Source organism: Ornithorhynchus anatinus, chromosome 1 (assembly GCF_004115215.2).
Source record: "Ornithorhynchus anatinus isolate Pmale09 chromosome 1, mOrnAna1.pri.v4, whole genome shotgun sequence".
In the NCBI taxonomy this organism is placed as follows: Eukaryota; Metazoa; Chordata; class Mammalia; order Monotremata; family Ornithorhynchidae; genus Ornithorhynchus; species Ornithorhynchus anatinus.
Window position 1 is genome coordinate 50882160 of NC_041728.1, and position 20933 is coordinate 50903092.

The window sequence follows — 20933 nt, forward strand, 5'->3', positions numbered from 1 at the left end:
CTTGCCTAATGTAGACTAGTTTATGGTTAAGTAAAGAGACAATGTTGTACTGTCAGCAACTTAAAAAGAATACTCCACTTCAGTTATTATAAGATTGCTCTGGGAAATCTTCAGTGTTGTAACAAACTTCTTTTTTTCTTCTTATGATCAGAAGGTCAAAAGCTGACAAATATGGAAACTTTTCTAAGGGGAAATCCAACTGCTGAAATAACCACTTCATAATTCAGACGTGCACTCACAATGGGGATTAATAAAAGCCTGAAGCAGTTCCTAAAACTGTAAAGCAGCAATTATCCTGTTAAATGTCAGAACTGTGTGAAAACTTTTGACAGCAGGTGACACAGGCAAATTGAATCCTGTGAACTCACAGACCGATGGAAAAATCTAAACGAGTGTAACCAAGAGGCTCTATTTTAGTGAAGGTTCATTTGAGATCATTGATCTGCAAGCAAAAATGGTCAACCTAAATTTACCCCATGCACTTTTCAGCCCCAAGATGAATTTTTCTCCTTGAAGAAAGAAATTAAATACATCTGAGCAGCCCCACCACGTTTATTTGGTTTTTTATGGTATTTGTTAAGCCCTTCTATTTGTTTAATACTGTTCTAGGTACAAGCAAATCAGGTTGGACACAGTACATGTCTCACATGAGGGCTCACAGTCAATCCCCATTTTATAAATGAGGTAACTGAGGCACAGAGAAGTGATTTACCCAAGGTCACATGGCAGACAAGGGGCAGAACTGGGATTAGAACCCGGGTTCTTCTGATTCCTAGACCCATTCTCAATCCACTAGACCACATTGCTTCTCAATGTTGCCCTGAGATCCTCCATCTGGTGTGTCATCAGGGTCCTGCCTGGAGCAGGAAAAAATTCTCAGTAGTAACACACTATTATCCTTATTATTGCCTCTAAATTATTATTTTTGTTGATTTTATCTTGTTACACTGCCCTCTGCACTCTCCCTCTATTTGGTAGCCCCTGTGGATTATGAAACTGTGCCTGACTCAATATCCATGTACCTTTCTCCAGCATTTAGAGTAGAGCTCTACCTATTATAAATTCTGAAGTAATACCATTACTATGACTGTGAGGTGTTTGGGGATGGAGTAAAGCCGTGTTCACAGATTAAGGCTAGGAATGGGAGCTCTATTCCCAAATCTGCCAGTAATGAATGATTTTAAACTTAGAATTTAACTCCCCCAGCATCTATTTCTTCTTCTGTGACTAAGATCAATTAATCAATCAGTCAACAGTATTTATTGAGTGCTTAATCTGTGTAGAGCAATATACTAAGCACTTCAGAGAGTACAATAGTTAGAAGAAGCAATCCCTGCCCTCAAAGGTCTTACAAACTAACTGAAAAAGTAAATAAAATACTGAAAATCAACCAATAACTTTTGGGGCAGGCAGTTGATTCTTGTCCATCAAATACTTCAAGGAATCAGTTGTATTTACTGAGCGCCTTTTGTGTGCAGAACACTGTTCCAAGCATTTGGGAAAGTACAACTGAAGGAGAAGAACTTCTATTTGCCCTCAAAGAGTTTACAATCTAAAAATCAATTTTAGTATCATCTTTATATTTCTGTGACAGAATATAAAGTGCTGGGTCCTGACAATTCCAGAGAATGGTACAAATGAACTTAGTTAAAACACAATAAACAAGGCTTTTCAGCTCAAATATTGTAATGGCACCAAATGTAGAATTTCTTCTCCTTGAGACTGAAAAATGAGGCAGATATCTATTTGGCTGAGATAAATCAGATGAGGCTCTTCCTTGAGGTAGGGGGAGGGAGATTCTACGGTTTCTAGATTAATTTACGTGATAATAACATAAATAAAATATAATATAGTGAGGTATGACAATATAATTGATAATAGTACTGTAGGTGCAAAGCAGAAGCTGTTTCAGAGATTCAGAAGAGGAAGGGATCTCAGGCTGGGTCCTTCTGTAAAGACAGGTATTTGGTTAAAAATAAGTCTGACCACTCCAGTTTGTCTAGGGTGGTTCCAATCTATAGACATCATCTCCTTCAACTTACATCATCATGATCTTCCCAAAATCAGAAATGGGAATAGAAGAATTATGGGCTGCTGAAGAAGAGAAGGAATTTAGGAGGAAAGTCACAGTATTTTGAGCAGAGAGCACACATAGACAAGGTGGGAAGGAACTGAGGTGGTGGGTTAATTAAAAAAAATTCCTGCTCATGGTTCTTGAAAGAAAATCATCAAACTAGTGGACAACTGCCAAATCAATCAATCAATCAATCAATGGTATTTATTGAGCATTCTGTGTGTGCAGAGTACCATTCTAAGCATTTAGGATAGTACAATACAGTAGAGGTGGTAGACATATTCCTTGCCCATATGGAGATTACAGTGTAGAGGGGAAGCATACAGTCTAGAGCCAAAGGAGGGAAAGTTTCAGGAAAGGAAGGTGTCAAAGAGAGGGATAAATAGGCATCACTGAGGTGGAAAACATTTCTTCATGAAGAGAGGAGAAAAGGAGCAAAATAAGACTGTGGTGAAATTACAATGGGAAAGAAGACTGATAGAATAGGAGGTTTTCCATAACTTCTCCAATATGGTGGACATGTTATAATAATGTTGGTATTTGTTAAGCGCTTACTATGTGCAGAGCACTGTTCTAAGTGCTGGGGTAGATACAGGGTAATCAGGTTGTCCCACATGAGGCTCATAGTCTTAATCCCCATTTTACAGATGAGGTCACTGAGACACAGAGAAGTTAAGTGACTTGCCCAAAGTCACACAGCTGACAAGTGGCAGAGTCGGGATTCAAATTCAAACCCATGACTTCTGACTCCCAAGCCCGTGCTCTTTCCACTGAGCCACGAAAGCACTCAAAGGTATAAGGTCCTACAAACATGGAAAAGGGGTACATGGCCAGGTGTTCTGTCCATGTTCTGGACAAATAATTAAATCAACAGCAAAACAAATCATTACCCTAAAGGTAGGTGATCAGTCAATAATCAGTGGCATTTGTCGGGCACTTACTATGTGCAGAGCACTGTTCTAAGGGCTTGGGAGAGTACAATATAATTGAGTTGGTAGACACATTCCCCAACCACAATGACATCAGACAATTACGTGCTTCCCCTTTAGACTGTAGATGGGCAGGGTATCCATTATGGACAGGGAACGGCTCTGTTACACTGTTTATATTGTACTTTCCCAGTATGGTGCTCTGCACACCATAAGTGTTTCCCCACTCCTCAAGAAACTCCAGTGGTTGCTCATTCACCTCCATATCCAACAAAAACTCACAATTGGCCTCAAAGCACTCAGGCACCTTGCCCCCTCTTACCTCACCTCATTACCCTTCTACAGAGACCCAGCCCGCACACTTCGTTCCTCTAATGCTACCTTTTCTTTGTACCTTGATCTTGTCTATCTTGGTCTTGTCTATCTCACCACTGACCACTCTCCCACATCCTGCCTCTGGCCTGGAATGCCCTCCCTCCCCATATTGGACAAACAATTACTCTCCCCTCCTTCAAAGTCTTATTGAAGACACATCTCCTCCAAGAAGTCTTCCCTGACTAAGCCCTCCTCTCCTCTTCTCCCACTCCCTTCTACGTCATCCTGACTAGCTCCCTTCATTCATTCCCCCTCCCAGCCCCATGACGTTTATGTACCTATGTGCAATTTATTTATTCATGTACATTACCGTCTGTCTCCCCCTTTAGACTGTGAGATCATTGTGGGCAGGGATCGTGTCTGTTTACTGTTATACTGTACTCTCGCAAGCACTTAGTACAGTGCTTTGAACACAGTAAGCACTCAGGAAATTCGACTGAATAAATACCATTGACTTAATGACTCCTGCTATTCCGCTTCCTTGTCAGGAGTCTTGGAGGTGGATTTGCTTACCCAAAAGAAGAAGAAACCAAAAGAGACCAGCAGTCTCTGGATCACTGTAAATCCCTTCTACCTCTAGAGAGAGGATCTTTAAAAGAGAACTCTTGCATCAAACCTCAGACATGTCCCCAGGAACAGTTCATTAAAGACATGCTCAAAGTAATTTTAAGATAGGCAAATAGCCAGGCCCATACTGAAAACAATTTTCCAGTTTCCCAGAAAAAAATACAAAATATAGAACATAACCTTGGTATTACTACCTGTGCCAGAGTCCCAAAGCACACCAAGACCTTAAGCACCTTCACAGCTTCAATTTCATGATGGGTACTAGAAGAGAAAACCACTAGGAAGAGTTCTGCAGAAGAACAGTGAGGGCTGTACCATACCGCATAAATAAAGTTGCTCCTGAAACCATCTCCAAGATCCTAAAGTCAGCTGATCACTAGCCTGAGAATACTTGGCCAGCAGTATAAGCTACTGGTGAATTGGTGAATTCTATGTGGCCATAAGAATGAATCTGGGGTTTATGTATACCTAAATGATTTCCATTTTAAAGTCAACAAACTGTGAAAAGATTAAGTCCTAAAAAGGTCTCAGAGATGTATTTACATCACAAAGCTACAAATGCTATTTTAAGATAGTCCTGCTTTGGTTTACACGAGAAAGGGAAACTCAGAACAGCCAATCAACCCAAGGGCTGGTGCCCTTTGAAGGTTTGGAAAGGGAACAACTTGGCCAAGGAAGCTAACAACTTGGGTCCAGGCAAGTGGTGTATTGTTAGCTGGTAGGGTGAAGGGGAAGAACTGTTGTTTCTCAAAGCAGTTTGGGGAGAAGGGAGAAGTCTCCCTAGCACCACTGAGATGCTGCTCCCAGGAACAGGGCAGCCTTTAATTAGTGAAGTAAGTAATCTCTTCAGGTTATTACCTGCTGGAGACAGCTGGGAAGTCCTTCACAAAGATGGTCATGAAATTCATTCATTCATTCATTGAGTTGATACTGTGTGCAGAGCACTGAACTAAGCACTTAGGAGAGTATGATATAACAATCAAGAGACACATTCCTTCCGCATGGTGAGCTTATAGTCCTGAGAAGATGGTTGAAATGGAAGTGATCTGTTCTATTCTGAGGTGATGGTTGAAATGAAAGTGATCTTTTCTATTGATAACGTACATCAGGGCCTTGGAGTGAAGTTACCAGGGACTGCAAAAGGTGGTGTATGACATTACTACATTACGCTGTGGACTCTGATGACATAACATATTTAAGTCATATGGATTGGGCGTGGAAGGGAGGGAGGGTGCCCGATTACCTTACCTCAGGGGGACCAAATGTATGAAGCAGGCCCTACCTAGAAATGGTGTCGGAAAGTTAAAAAGAAAATTCCAAATGAAATACAAGTTCCCCCTCTGCCCTAGAGGCAACAAGCTCCCTAGAGGAGGGAGAGCAGGATATCAGAGTGTAGAGTGAGCAGGCTTTCTGGTGAGGAAGAAGGGAGTTGTGAAGGTGGCCAGCTAGTCATGGAGGAAGACACCAGGCAACCCAGGGCCTGGGGGAGGATTAAAATGAGAAAGGGGCCCTATGGGCAGGGAATGTGTCTGTGATATTGTTATATTGTTAACTCCCTAGGGCTTAGTATAGTGTTCTGCACAAAGTAACTGCTCAATAAATATGAATGACTGACTGACTGGTTTCTGGCAACTAAAGAAACAGTGGACAGCAGTGGTTGGGGGGTGCAGACTCGGCCTTGCCACACCAGCATTCAGGGATTTGGGCTTATACTAAATTCTGGCCAGCTCTGGTTTTCTAGCAGCACTACTCCCAAGAAACCATCTACTCCAAACTGGACAAGGGCTGATCAAAGATGATTGGAGCTCAGAATGAATGATGATAATGATAATAAAAGTAATAATAATGATTATAATAATGACCATTGTGGTATTTGTTAAGCACTTCTTGCTGGGCACTGTCCTAAGCATTAGGGTGGACACAAACAAATAGGGTTGGACACAGTCCATGTCCATCATAGGGCTCATGGTCTTAATCTCCACTTTACAGATGAGGTAATTGGGTCATGGAGTAGTGAAGTGACTTGCCCAAAGTCACACAGCAGACAAGTGGGAGAGCCGAGATTAGAACCCAGGTCCTTCTGACTCTCAGGCCCATGTTCTATCCACTAAGCCATGCTGCTTCTCTGATAGGCTGCCTAAGCAGCAACCTCCAGTGAAGCCTTTAGCAAAACAGGACCTGGGAGAATTTTGGTCTGGCTCTTTTAGCAACTGTGAAAAGAAAGCAGAGTCTTCTGAGCAACTAGAACCTTGTATTTGAGTGAAGGGTTGGTCGTAAAAAGCAGGGATAAGGGGGGCAACAGATGACCTAAGAGCTCCCTAAGAGCACAGCATAGTAGGCATGGTAAAGCCCTCTGCCACCACCTCAACCTGTGGCCTACCCTCTCTTGTTCCTTACAGACCCTAAGAGGGAAAGCTCCAGGCGTTCATGCCCTCAGACCATGTTGAAGCACTGTACTAAGGGCTGGGATAGAAGCAAGATAAATGGGTTGATCAGAGTCCCTATCTCACACAGGGCTTACAGTCTTAATGGCAAACCAGCCATGTGTATTAAAAAGGAAAAGGTAAAACAGTCTACCAAACTGCCCTCTTTTCTCCTCAGGCTTGTAAATAACACTTTCTCTACAGCCACTCACTTGCTGGGTTTCTGTGGAGTCGGCCTAATGCAGTCTCATGAACTAGGCACTAGGCACTCATGACAAAGGCTCTAGAGTAAACGCATGATGGCATCACTGGTGGGTATTGCTCCTGTTGGAATGGCCAAGAGGAAGGGAGAGAGATCTTAATGCCCCACTAAGTCCCTATGAGTTCACGAATACAGGAGAAAGGAGTTGGAGGTAGGAGGTGCAGCCTGGGCTGAGTGCTGAGAGTGACTGGTGTGGAGGAAGGCCGGGCTGGGCTCCAAGGCAGAGTGTGCCCTGTTCCCTCAACATCCAAGGTAAATTTTGCTGATCTATCCCCTCCTATCCTCTGAAACCTCCTCTTATCCTTTGTGCATGTTGGTTATCACCTCCTATCCCTTCCCACTTTTTCCTCCTCATTCAGTCCTGAAAGGCCATGTATCAGGACTGTCAACTGTTGAGAATGATTTTTACCAACAGTATGAATGAAAATTATTCACTTTCAAACATCTTTACCAACAGATCAAAACAGGTGAAGAACTGATGTTTCTTGGGGGGAGGCAAGAAGAGGAAAAGGAGAGTGGCTTGGAAGAGAGTCATGACTGGTTGTCAAGGGAACTGCCAAACAGATCCATAATAATAATAATAATAATGTTGGTATTTGTTAAGCGCTTACTATGTGCCGAGCACTGTTCTAAGCGCTGGGGTAGACACAGGGGAATCAGGTTGTCCCACGTGGGGCTCACAGTCTTAATCCCCATTTTACAGATGAGGTGACTGAGGCACAGAAAAGTTAAGTGACTTGCCCAAAGTCACACAGCGGACAAGTGGCCAAGCCGGGATTCGAACCCATGAACTCTGACTCCAAAGTCCGTGCTCGTTCCACTGATCCACGCTGCTTCTCTACATAAACTCCACATCCAGGCACCTGACATTTTAAATGAGGTGGCGGTGAAGTGTTGGTGGTTGGGTTGACAGCGATATCAGCCCTGGGATTCCTCATTACCCCAGTGTTACCCATATTTTTGTTACCCTTATTTATGCATACTGAAATATTTTTATGAGCTCTATGACATGATCAATTTTAGCTCACTTTTATAGACTATCTATGAATTTATGGAGTTTATAATAATGATAATTAATAATTATGAATGAATGTGGTAGGCACTGTATTAAGGGCTGGGATTGAAGCAAGATAATTGGGTTGGTCATAGTCCCTCTCCCACATGGGACTTACAGTCTTAATGGCAAACCGGCCATGTCTATCAAAAAGGAAAAGGTAAAAACAGTCTACCAAACTTCCCTCTTTTCTCCTCAGGCTTGTAAATAACACTTTCATCTACAGCCACTCACTTCTTGGGTTTCTGTGGAGTCAGCCTAATGCAGTCTCATGAATTCAGTGAATGAATTCACTGGCTCTTCCTTTTGGTGACCTGGAGGCAGAACTTTGGACCAGAATCCAGAGGATAGGCAGATAAAAGATAGATTAAGCAATCATAATTCCTACCCATTTCATATAAACCCCACATCCTAAAATTTTCAGACTGATCATTGATGGAATGCCAATGTTGATATTCAGGACACCATTCCTTTTCCTACATACAAGTTTTGTGTAATTAGACTTGAAAAAACATTTTGGATGCAAACATCCCAGTAATTTTCCCAGTGATATGGACCTTACCAATAACTAAGTAATTTGCCACTGGACAATGGCAGAGGTTTATTGGCTGTAGAGTATATAAATTAAAATTTTTAAGATGTTAGTTGTTTACAAATCGTATAGGTCTATCTGTAATAGCCCCTCTACTCAAAGATTACACTAGTAATAGTAGTAAGATTGAATCCATGCAGGCAGAGGTAAGTGAAAAGACCAATGCACACTGACAACATCTTCCCCAGGGTATTTTGTAAATACTGTTCTTTGCTAACCTGTTGCATCTGCTCCCTCTAGGGCCTGATACCGTTTTCATTTTTACCTCCAGGAATCACATCCTTCCTGATGCCTCTACTCTAAAATATGCTCCCCCTGCCCCATATCTGACTGTTGCATGCCATATGAGGCTGATCTGATGCAACTATACCCAGAGCAAGGAAAGAAAAATATTCAATGAAGAGAAAATAAATTGAAAAATGATCCAAACAGTTTAATCCAGTTTCCATCTGTCACCCTAAGTCTACTAAAACGAACAGCACCAGAAAACAAAAATAAATATGAGCTGAAAGCATTAAGCAGTCAGCTTGCTATCCACTGCCTTATGAAGTCTAGCTACCAGTAGGATTCAGAACCAGGAATGCAGGTGGGGATGGGGGCGTCGCTGAGGCCAATGACTCAACACTCAAATCATTGGAAATTATCCCTGACTCCTGGAAGCTGTGACTATGGCTGACCTGTTCCACTTTCTGACATTGTCCAGAGTCTTTGGGAAAGGTCAGTTGACAGGGAGACATTCTAAAGAAGAAGAGCACTGTCCACAGCACCTCTGTATGACTCTGCAAAAGGGAAGCAGTGTGGCCTAATGCAAGGAGCATGGTCCAATCAATCAATCGTATCTATTGAGTGCTGTTTGCAGAACACTGTACTAAGCATTTGGGAGAGTACAATATAACGGAGTTGGTAGACACATGCCCTGCCCACAGCGAGCTTACAGTTTGGAGGGAGAGACAAAAATAAATATGCAAAAGTAAATTACCGATAATAATAATTATTATGGCATTTGTTAAGCGTTTACTATGAGCCGGGCACTGTACTAAGCGCTGGGGTAGATACAAGCAAATTGGATTGAACATAGTCCCTGTCCCATGTGGGGCTCACAGTCTTAATCCCCATTTTCCAAATGAGGTAACTGAGGCCCAGAGAAGTAAAGTGGCTTGCCCAAGATCACAGAGCAGACAAGCGGTGGAGCTGGGATTAGAACCCATAACCTAATTCCCAGGCCCAAGCTCTATCCATTACAGCCTGCTGCTTCTCCATATATATATATATATATGCATATATATGTAGATACATACATACATATGTAAGTGCTTAGGGGCTGAGAGAGGGGTGAATAAAGGGTGCAAATCCAAGTTCAAGGGTGACACAGAAGGCAATGCGAAAAGAAGAAATGAGGGCTTAGGGAAGGTCCAGGGAGCCAGAGGATCTGGCTTTTAATCCTGACTCCCACCACTTGTCTGCTAGGTGATTTGGGCAAGTCACTTAACTTCTCTGTGCTGCAGTTTCCTCAAATGCAAAATGGAAATTAAAACTATGAGTCCCTTATGGGATATGGACTGTTTCTGCCAGTGCTTAGCAGAATGCCTGGCACATAACTAAGTATTTAACAGATACCATAAAAAAAGATGTGGGAGGAGAACCCACACAGCATAAAAGACTGGGATGAGTGGCCTACTGGAAGGAACTCCACTCCAGGATTGCTAAATTAATTCTTTCCCAGATTTCTTGAAGAAATTAGGAGGTGGGGGTGGGGATTCCTACATGAACTGTCTTTTCATTTCTAAAATAAACAAAAATGGTCAAATTTATACAACTTTGGGAAAAGAGGGTATTCATTCACTAATTACATCTTCCTCACTGTAACTTTTGGATCTATCTCCCTATGATGCCTTCCTCGACTACTTCTCTTCTTCAAGAGGTTTTGGAGACAATGAGGAAAATATAAGGAGGGGATTGAGAGGAGAAGGTAATGCAGAAATCTATGGTTCAATGTGTCCTAATTTTTCCTGTTTGAACAGCATATTTGCCAAGTCTTCCATCATTTACTGCTATATGGCACTCTTAAAAATGGATGGTTTCAAAACCTCTAACAACAGAGGGTATATGGAAAGAAGCACTATAGCACAGTGGCTAGAGCACAGGCCTGGGAGTCAGATGGTTGTGGATTCTAATCCCAGCTCTGCCACTTGTCTACTGTGTGATCTTGGGCAAGTCACTCCAGTTAACTCATCAATAAAATGGGGATTGAGACTGTGAGCCCCATGTGAGACAGAGACTGTGTCTAATCCAATTTGCTTGTATCCACCCCAGGGCTTAGTACAGGTCCAGGGAGCCAATTATTATTATTATTAATAATAATAATAATAATAAAGAATCAGAGAGTGGAGGATTTTGATGCAAAGGGCATCAAGGGCAACAAAGGTTGGTGCCTAGATGGACTCTGAGCTCATTGTAGGCAGGGATTTTCACTTCAATTCATTAAACTATGAATTGTTTCCTTTCCAAAATCTTAGAACGAGTCATCTACAATCGATGCCTAGAATTCCTTAACTCCCATTCTCTCCTAGACCCCCTCCAATCTGGCTTCCGTCCCCTCCACTCTACTGAGACTGCTCTCTCTAAGGTCACCCATGACCTCCTTCTTGCCAAATCCAATGGCTCCTACTCCATTCTGATCCTCCTTGACCTCTCTGCTGCCTTTGACACTGTCGACCATCCCCTCCTCCTCCATACCTTATCTCACCTTGGCTTCTCGGACTCTGTCCTCTCCTGGTTCTCCTCTTACCTCTCTGGCCGATCATTCTCGGTCTCCTACACTGGAGCCTCCTCCCTCTCCCATCCTTTAACTGTTGGAGTTCCTCAAGGGTCAGTTCTTGGCCCTCTTCTGTTCTCCATTTACACTCACTCCCTCGGTAAACTCATCCGCTCTCACGGCCTTGACTACCATCTCTACGCAGATGACACGCAGATCTACATCTCCGCCCCTGTCCTCTCCCCCTCCCTTCAGGCTCGCATCTCCTCCTGCCTCCGGGACGTCTCCACCTGGATGTCGGCCCGCCACCTAAAACTCAACATGAGCAAGACTGAGCTCCTCATCTTCCCTCCCAAGCCCGGTCCGCTCCTAGACTTCTCCATCACCGTGGATGGCACGACCATCCTTCCCGTCCCGCAGGCCCGCAATCTCGGTGTCATCCTTGACTCGTCCCTCTCGTTCACCCCACACATCCTATCCGTTACCAAGACCTGCCGGTTTCACCTCTACAATATCGCCAAGATCCGCCCTTTCCTCTCCACCCAAACGGCTACCTTACTATTACGGGCTCTCGTTATATCCCGGCTAGACTACTGTGTCAGCCTTCTCTCTGACCTCCCTTCCTCCTCTCTCGCCCCGCTCCGGTCTATTCTTCACTCCGCTGCCCGGCTCATCTTCCTGCAGAAACGATCTGGGCACGTCACTCCCCTTCTTAAACAACTCCATTGGTTGCCTATCGACCTCCGCTCCAAACAAAAACTCCTCACTCTAGGCTTCAAGGCTCTCCATCACCTTGCCCCTTCCTACCTCTCCTCCCTTCTCTCTTTCTACCGCCCACCCCGCACGCTCCGCTCCTCTGCCGCCCACCTCCTCGCCGTCCCTCGGTCTCGCCTATCCCGCCGTCGACCCCTGGGTCACGTCCTCCCGCGGTCCTGGAACGCCCTCCCTCCTCACCTCCGCCAAACTGATTCTCTTTCCCTCTTCAAAACCTTACTTAAAAATCACCTCCTCCTAGAGACGTTCCCAGACTGAGCTCCTCTTCCCCCTCTACTCCCTCTGCCATCCCCCCTTTACCTCTCCGCAGCTAAAGCCTCATTTTCCCCTTTTCCCTCTGCTCCTCCACCTCTCCCTTCCCATCCCCACAGCACTGTACTCGTCCGCTCAACTGTATATATTTTCGTTACCCTATTTATTTTGTTAATGAATTGTACATCGCCTTGATTCTATTTATTTGCCATTGTTTTTACGAGATGTTCTTCCCCTTGACGCTGTTTAGTGCCATTGTTCTTGTCTGTCCGTCTCCCCCGATTAGACTGTAAGCCCGTCAAACGGCAGGGACTGTCTCTATCTGTTGCCGACTTGTTCATCCCAAGCGCTTAGTACAGTGCTCTGCACATAGTAAGCGCTCAATAAATACTATTGAATGAATGAATGAATGAATGAACTGTTCAGTGTTGTATTGTACTTTCTCAAGTGCTTAGTACAGTGCTCTGCACACAGTAAGCACTTAATAAATATGATTGAGTGAATGAATGAATGAATGAATGAATGAACATGCAGATCAAACATAGTAGTAGTACAGTATTCTATATTCCTACAGTATTCTATATTTCTCAGTATTTTACAGTACAAGAGTCAGGTTCATTTGAAGTTACAGAGCATGGGGGATTTACTTCTCCACAGCTCAGCATATTTTTGGTTCTTCTTGAGTCTAGTCCTTGAAAATCTATTTCTGCATAACTCTGGAATACTCTCTGGTAAATTAGGACTATTTGCCCCCAAGTCATTTAGTGGGGAAGAAAAGTACAGGAAGCTGACACATTTGCCAATATAAATTTGTATTACCTGCTATCACTGATCGTAGACATGGAAAGTGGAGATTTTTTTCTAGGCAATGTTCTTGTGAACAGGATTTGGATTCCAGAGGAAATCTCTGATTTGGTATCTTTATTTGGCTGGAATGGGAAAAAGAAACTCAGATGGCAACTGTGTTTGACTGATGTGTGGCAAGGGTTCCAACACCTTTTTTTCCACTAATGTTTCAATTCCCTCTTGGTAACATAATGAAGGGGAGCACTTTGCTTGGGCTGCGTCGTGAAAAGCACAAAGACAGATTCCAGCTTATTTCTGCTCTTTAATTCTGCACCTAAGGAGGCCTGGTGTCAGGAACAATGATTTCAGTAACAAGGGAGTGGAGACTCCGTCGGGAAAATGATTGATCAAAAAGACATCGTTCCCTTCCAATGGCTTCATAATCGGAAGAGCAATGTTCCCATCAGAACTGGTCTGCCCTAATTTGAGATCTCAGAAGAGTAAGGCTGAACTCAAAGAGTTTCAAGGGAAAGATAAAAGGGTCCAGACTCTCCTCCCCTCCCAACCTGGGATGTATGTTCCACCTCTGCTTCCCTTCAATAAAAGGGAACCAGATCAGAGATCCTGTGAGATTCCATCCCATTTAAACCCTGGAATTATCCAGAAAGCTCTGCAAAGCAACCAGACTGATCACCTTCAATTCTCGGATGAGACCCAGCCCATGGGACTTTCTGACTCCAACATCTGCCTTTGCTCAGAGGACACTCTCCACTCTCCCTACCTAAATGTTGAAACCATCTAAACACTGAACCCTAAAAAAGCCAGGATTTTTTGCAGCTTTCAGGGTAGAATCCATTTTAAAGGGATCCTCACCCCTAAAATAGTGTCTCTGGGCCATAGCTACGGAAGGTGACTCAGAAGGAGTCTCATACAGAGAAATGGTGAATGGGGGTGGGTCGAGGGAGAGAGAAGAAGTAAGGAAAGGCAGCTAATGTAGGCCAGGTGTGGGAATCTAATCCCTCAAAATGACAATCAGGAATCAGGAAGGAGCCAGCTCTCTTGCTTACTGGGACAGGATAAGCCTACTACTAAGCAAAGAACACAAAGTTTCCCTTCCACGTCCTAGGCCACATCCACAGCCACACCTTCTACCCCATTTCTCCAGGGGAGAACGGAAAGGAAGACTAAATCTGAAACAGCAAGTAACACGAAATCTCTTCCGGGCAGAGAACTCTTGCTTCAAGCTCTCTTTCCCCAAAGCAGGCCTGCCCCTTCAAATGTAAGTTTGGGCTATGGCATTACGTAGGCGACTGCAGCAGTCTGATCTATCTTCTGGATAGGGCCCACCAGCATCGAGCCAGCAAGCTGCAAAAAGCCAGCAAACACTCCTTCTGTACTTCACCTCCTCAAAAACCCTCATGGATTTCTTTTTCTACTACCAATATTAATGGATACTTGCTTACAATGAGTAAGACCTCACAGGTGAGTCAGCTTTTCCTGGTGCACTTCTTTGGTGGGGCCTCTGGTGTGATTCCAGAGTTTAAATCAAGAGAGACCTAAAAGCACTGTTCACGCCGGACTCCCTTTTAGAGGTGAAAATTAGGCAATTTTCAGCCACTTTTTCAGACTTCTAGAACTCCACTTATCATAATTGTCATTGACAACAATATTTACTGGGGCTTAGTCAGGGCAAAATGCTGTATTAGCTGTTGAGTAGAATAACAAAAATCAGAATAAGAGTAGATTGCTGGCACATGTAATTTAAATTCAATCAGAGAAAGGAAAATACAAAAATCAAGCATGTACTGCAATTAGACCAAGTGCAAGAAAATAAATCACAGAAATACATATAAAAGTCTAGAGAGGCACATAAACACTGAGATAGCTTGTGTGGCTAGTAGGACCAGAACAGAAATTTAGCAAATTACAACTTTATGCCACTACAGGAACTCTATTTGCTCAAAGTGGTTGCATCTTCCAAAGAGTCTAACACATCTAGAATGAAGCTCACTGGAGGATTTGGTCCATTTTAAAATACCAAAGGACACATGAGGAACTGAGAATCCTGGATTAGTTTAACACTCTTTCTTACACCTACCTAAAAGCAACTGAAAGTTATAAAGAAAAGCACTGCTGTTGATATAACTTCTGTTACTTTGAAAAATGGGCAAATTTTAAAAGTTTGGAGGCAATGTTCATCAGCTGGGCAACCCATGATAATTACCCTAATCCTAGACAGGGAAACCGGCTAGGGTCAGACAAGTTTGGGCCTCGCAGTCCTCGGGGTCTTAACTGAATGGATCTTTCAAAGGTACCAGATTATATGAGATAAGAGCCAAATGTGTAGGCAGTTTTACAAAACAGCTGTCACACATTATCCACGTTAAGCAGTTTCATGCACTAACAGAGATGATGGTGCTGGGGCCCTTTGAAGGATACCCACCTCTGCCTCCCTCATACCCACTCCATCGTCCTTAATGTGGGGGTGGGGGGGGAGAAGGGGAGAGGGAGCGGATGCTGATGGGCCCATGTCCATCCAGCCAGGGGAACACAGTCCTGGTAGCCACTGTTTGGTATTCTGAAATTTTTTAAAAAAAGCTCTGGGCAAGGTGCACCTCCATATCTCCCTCCCATTGGGACTTTCAGGGGTCAGGGTTCTGAGGGAGGCTCAAACAGCTACACCAATGACTGGTTTGTCACTGGTTTCCCAAGAAAATCACTGAATCTGCCAGGACATAACTGTTTCCAAAGGGATGTGGGCCCTCTCCTGATTGGGGTTTCTGTGCAGGCACATAGGTATCCAATTCTTTAAATAGGAGATATATGGAAAAAGGGGAGAGGGAGAGAAAGAGAGAGAGAGAGAGAAGGATCATGTTCAGGCAGAACAAAAATTAGAACCCAGCTCTCTTGATTCCCAGAGCAACGCTCTTTCTACTGGACCTATACAACAGGACTATCTTAAAATAATACTTAATACTGTCATTTAACAATAATTATGTTGTAAGTTCCTTAAGGGGTCATGCTTCTGTTGTATTCTACCAACCACTTACAGTACTTAGCATTTGGAAGACACTCAATAAATACCCTTGATGAATTGTTTTATTTATTGACTGATGATATACTGGGTCTGATTCTCTCACCAAACTGTAGAGACACTGGATTTAACACAGATTCATGCCCTCTGGAATACTCACAGTATGTGTGTACTAAGATGGTGGAAGTGAAGCCATAGAGTTACATATACAACTTTATCTCCAATACAATTTTCTAGCTGCTTCTACCCATGGAAGGTTTTTCTTGCAGATACAAAATAAATATTCAAGACAAATGATCCCGCTAGCTACGAATGTTAGGTAGCCAAGAATACCATTCAAGGAGATTGCCAATATGGCTCCAGGAGGCTTCCTTGACCCCAGTGTGTTGGATATCTTAGAAAGGGAGAATTGGGAAAATGAACTGTGGGGAGATCCTCTTCCCTCTCCAGCAGGGGAACTACTGACTATTTCTAAAATCAAGTTTGGGAATGCTTACCTGTCTTACTGATGAAAATACTACTGACTTTGAAAACAAATTGCATGAAAGACAGTATTTCCATAGAATCATAGCCTCCCATGGCTGGATGGAATCCTCAACAGCCAATCCCCCAGCCCACAGGCAAGATCTCACCTAAACCATTTCAGACAGATGAGAATCTATCCATTTCTAAAGACCCCCCAAAAAATGAATTTCATAGTCACCTCTAAAACCCCTTCCTGTGAAGTTCTTTCTCAAAGCTAACCTAAAACCTCTCCAACTTCAGGTGAACCCCACTTCCTCTAGTTTCAACCTCGGCGAAGAAAAACAAGGACATCAACCCCTAATATAAGCTTTTGTATACTTGAATCCCCTTCTTTCTCCAGGTTAATCCAATGAAATAATTTGAATTGGATTATTTTAATATTCTGTAACTCTTTCAAATCCACCCCAAAAGAATTACTAAATCAAACTCCAAGGAGTATGTATTTTGTTACGTGACAAGTATAAATTAGTGTGAATATGTATCATGGGAAAAAATAAAGAGTAAACTATATGAAGGAAAATACTGTTATGTGTTTGAGGCATATTTTTCTGCTACTTTTCAAGAGTAACAGCACCACACTGAAAAGTGACTGAAGTAATAAAACCTGTAGAAATTAAGTGCTTTGAAAAAAATATTATTTCACAAAAGCTAAAGACAATAGAGAATTAAAACAGAATCTAGAAACCATTTAATCCTGTTGGTTTCCTTCAGTATGTAAAAACAAGCAACAGACATATTTCCTGCCAATGAACCTACTTTCAGATAAGAAAGCTCCCAACAGGAAATCCTTTGCTAGAAGAGACTATGTCTGCCATTAAACCTAACCTTCTTCGTTAAATTACCAGTTATTTTCTAAATGCTAATTTAATATAAGCAGTAGACTACCAGATCACAAAAACTATTAAATTATAAATGATAACCCTGGATCTCCATTTCAAATATATATTAGATTTCTTATACTAAATTTAAATTTCTTGCTTGATATTAAAACCAATGAAATTTGCTAGTGAAGAAAAAGGTCAAACTGGTGGGTTTAAACTTTAAAATGGATAACTGATATTTAAGAAAATGCATTCAAATATAGTGTAATACATAGTGTTTGGAAAAGATGCTCATATTTTCAATTGATCTGAAAAACCAAATGCTTCAGTGAAAACAAATATAACCAAAGATGTCCTGCAGCCAAGATATGAAAGATCAGTACTGACTACCCCAGGAAAGAGAGAAAATCCAACCCATTGGAACATTCCATTTCTACTTCTGAAAGCAAAACCACTTTTGCTCATATAAAAAGCCACCAAAGAGAAGGGGGGCGGGGGTGATATAAAATAGAAACTTTTCCAAAGTTACGTAGAGAAAAATTGTATTTTGGTGGTTGATATTTCCAGGCCAGTGTTCCCTGAATGTATATTTTCTTCATCTTTACAGTTGTTGCAGTGGAATGTTATCTCTTAAACTACTGAAAGCCCCAACAGACTCTGCATTTATTCCTTCACACACAGCTTTAAAGCAGACCTCCCAAATGCCTACAGCTTTTCCGTTCAAATGTTGTATTTCAACTTTGAACACTCGTGTACAGTAAAACCTCATTATAACATCCCCTAGATAACATATTCCCCACAGGAAATGCTCCAGACTTCAATCCTTTAAAAAGCATTTCTGAATAGAGAAGTTTCACTTTAGAACTAAGTGCAAGAAATATTTTGATTACAATAATAGATACCCTAGTGCATTCTTTTTAGCCTCTTTTTCCTTAGCCTTTTCACGTCTGTAGCTAGAAAATGCAGAGTAAGCATGTCAGATCTTTTCAGCTTTAAATTCTTTGGTTGGTACGTACTACAAATAAAAATTCAGTTATGAAATATGGTAGATGGAGCGTTTTTGTTGTAAAATGACCTTGATTTGACAGGCACATTCTCAGGTTTCAACAGATGCTGCGGGAAAGCTCACAGAAGCCAACATGTTCTGCAGGCATTTGTGATGACATGCAGGCTTTTTTTTTTAAAGTGGTGGTTGGAGGGGGGGTGGGGGAGATAGTCTTCCCAGTTTCCATGACAACCATGTCTCCACTTGTCGGTTATTAGATACCATCCACTTCCTGTGTCTAAATTTTTAAGCCAATCAGAAAAGTGTTTATACATTTAACAACTCATGGGACAGTCCCTCTTTAACAACAGAGGTGCTTTAAAGGCACAGAAAGCTTCAAATGGAAATCTCCACAGGCCTTATATTTTTCTCTTTAAAGAAAAAAGATAAAAACACTTCATAATATTTACCAGTTACTACATGAAATACTGTGAAGACAACCATTTTTACTGCCAAATTCATTCTCCTCAGACCAGATGCCACAGTTCTTTTTAATAGTATGCAAGCTCATTTTCATTGTTTTGCTCTTCATTTTATTTTCCTTTTACCCTATGTCACACTCTAAAATTTAGTGTAAAAAACATTTAAATGCAAAACCCACTCAAATTATCAAAGTAATGATATGGTTAATAACCCATCTACACTAATACTTATGTTGAAAACTGGTTAAAAAAAGTTTTTTCTCTAGAAACTGTGCATTTTTCAAGTTAAAACAGGGAACTAGAGTTAGGGGTGAAATTTACAGAACACATCTACTAGTGCCAATAAAAACCTACTAGTGCAAAGAGATTTGCCAGAAAAATGGCCTATTTACTCTTGATGTTAATAAGAGTACATAGATGTCTGAAAATAAGTATTTCGCAAATTGCACTTGAAAACTGTTATCACAAAAACCAGTGAAGCTAATATAAAATCTAATGATTGAGGAATGGGTTATCTACTTGGCAAGTCAGTCTTCGTATAACTTGACCAATTAATTTGAAAGTAAAAGTGGCACTTTAAAATCTGAAGGACTTTGAAAATAGGAACTCTGTGAGCTGATAGAGGGAGCTGACAATCAGTGACAAATATGGGAACAAAAGAAATTGGGATGCCTGTTTAGGAAAATGATTTTTTTTTGTTTTTGATGAACTAGCAGCACAGTCAATATGACAATCTCCACATGGGGGCTTCCAACAGACTATTCCTTTCGGTCTTGATGCGTTTTAAAATTATTATTAATCCATCCAAACTACCATCAAATGTATTTTCTAAAGCAAACCTGAAATGTAGAACTTCTAACGCCCGGCCTATTAAAATTAAAAAATAAACAAACCCACAGTTTAAATCTGCTAAGAAAAATGTTTCCTTTCTCAAATGTCATTTTCATAGTGTAAACAAAGAATGAAAAATGTGCTTATAGCAGCTTCAGTCGCAATAATGGTTTTCTTCTCAAAACAACATCAGTCCCCAGGAGAAATATTTTTACAGCACTCAATATAAACTCTCAGATGTGCACAGCATAGCAGAATAATCAGGAATTCAAAAAACAGATCTAAACTGCCCAACGATTTGACATTGTATTCATGATTTTTAAGAACAGCTACACCAATACTGTTTTAATTCCTCCAGCACTCAAAACTGCAAATTGAATATTTTTGTTCCATTATCGATAAAAGTAACATCTGGTGAAAGTCACAAAATATTACATCATTTACACAATAAAATAACTGCAGATTCCTCTTTTCTATCAGATATCATGTAAACTAAAAAAATGCTTATCGACAAATGCATAAAAAAACTTTTTAATGAACTTACTTCTGAAACGGAGCTAATCAAAATAAGTTATTGGTCATTCCTTCCATATTTCCTATTTTAGCTGCATGCAGTAAATCAATGTAAAACCGGGTGGAATTTTTTAAAATTATCTTTAAAAACATCAGTGTTCAAAAAACTGCAGCTGCCTGAACATTTACAGGCTTCTAATGACAATGCTAAACCCAGAGCCAAAGATTGATACAGGAAATGAAAACCATTTTAGTTACCTTTTATCTTTCTCTTTTTTCTCCTGCTTTTCCTTCCTTCTACATTGGCTGGTGCTGCAGTTGTGTTATACTCTTACAGTTAATCCTTTCATTCTGGGTTAGTTTAATATTTTGAATGAGCCCCACAAACAGATTGCAGCCGTAACCCAGACTCCATGCTCACTGTGCTATCCTTGTGTCAGAGGTGCTGCTAAAACCATAGAACTAAGAAAGTCCACACTGGGTCCTAGTGCTCAACCAAGCTTCCCCAGCCATACAGACTGTATCACTTATTCATTTTGTCCAGAATGCAGACGACTTAGAAGCAGGGCTTATCCGGCTGAAAAACGTAATTCTCTGTACCCATTGCAAAAACAGCCATGGCCCAGGTAGCTTGTTAATGAAACCAGGAGATTTATGTGAAATCCAGGGACAAAATGCCTAAAGGAAAAGATTACACACAATTGAACCTCAGGGAAAGTTATTTTTAATATCTTCAACTCTCAATTCTCTAATGTAAAGGGAGCTACAGAACAGAACAGATTTATTTTCCCCATGATAAATATTACATTGCACTTGCTTAAAAGGTAACATCATAAAACGCATGGAGAAAAGTTAATTAAAGGTAGATTGGTTTTTGTACATACCCCCATGCTGAGATT

General features: G+C 41.6%; 1 protein-coding gene across 1 annotated transcript in view; it reads right to left on the reverse strand.

Moving 5' to 3' along the window:
- Positions 1 to 20459, reverse strand: part of FOXN3 (forkhead box N3) — a 368264-nt gene extending 347805 nt beyond the window's left edge. Inside the window, exon 1 of the mRNA XM_029058898.2 lies at positions 20293 to 20459. The gene's annotated coding sequence lies outside the window, so the exon portion shown is untranslated. The remainder of the gene's footprint in view (positions 1 to 20292) is intronic.
- Positions 20460 to 20933: the final 474 nt, after the last annotated feature.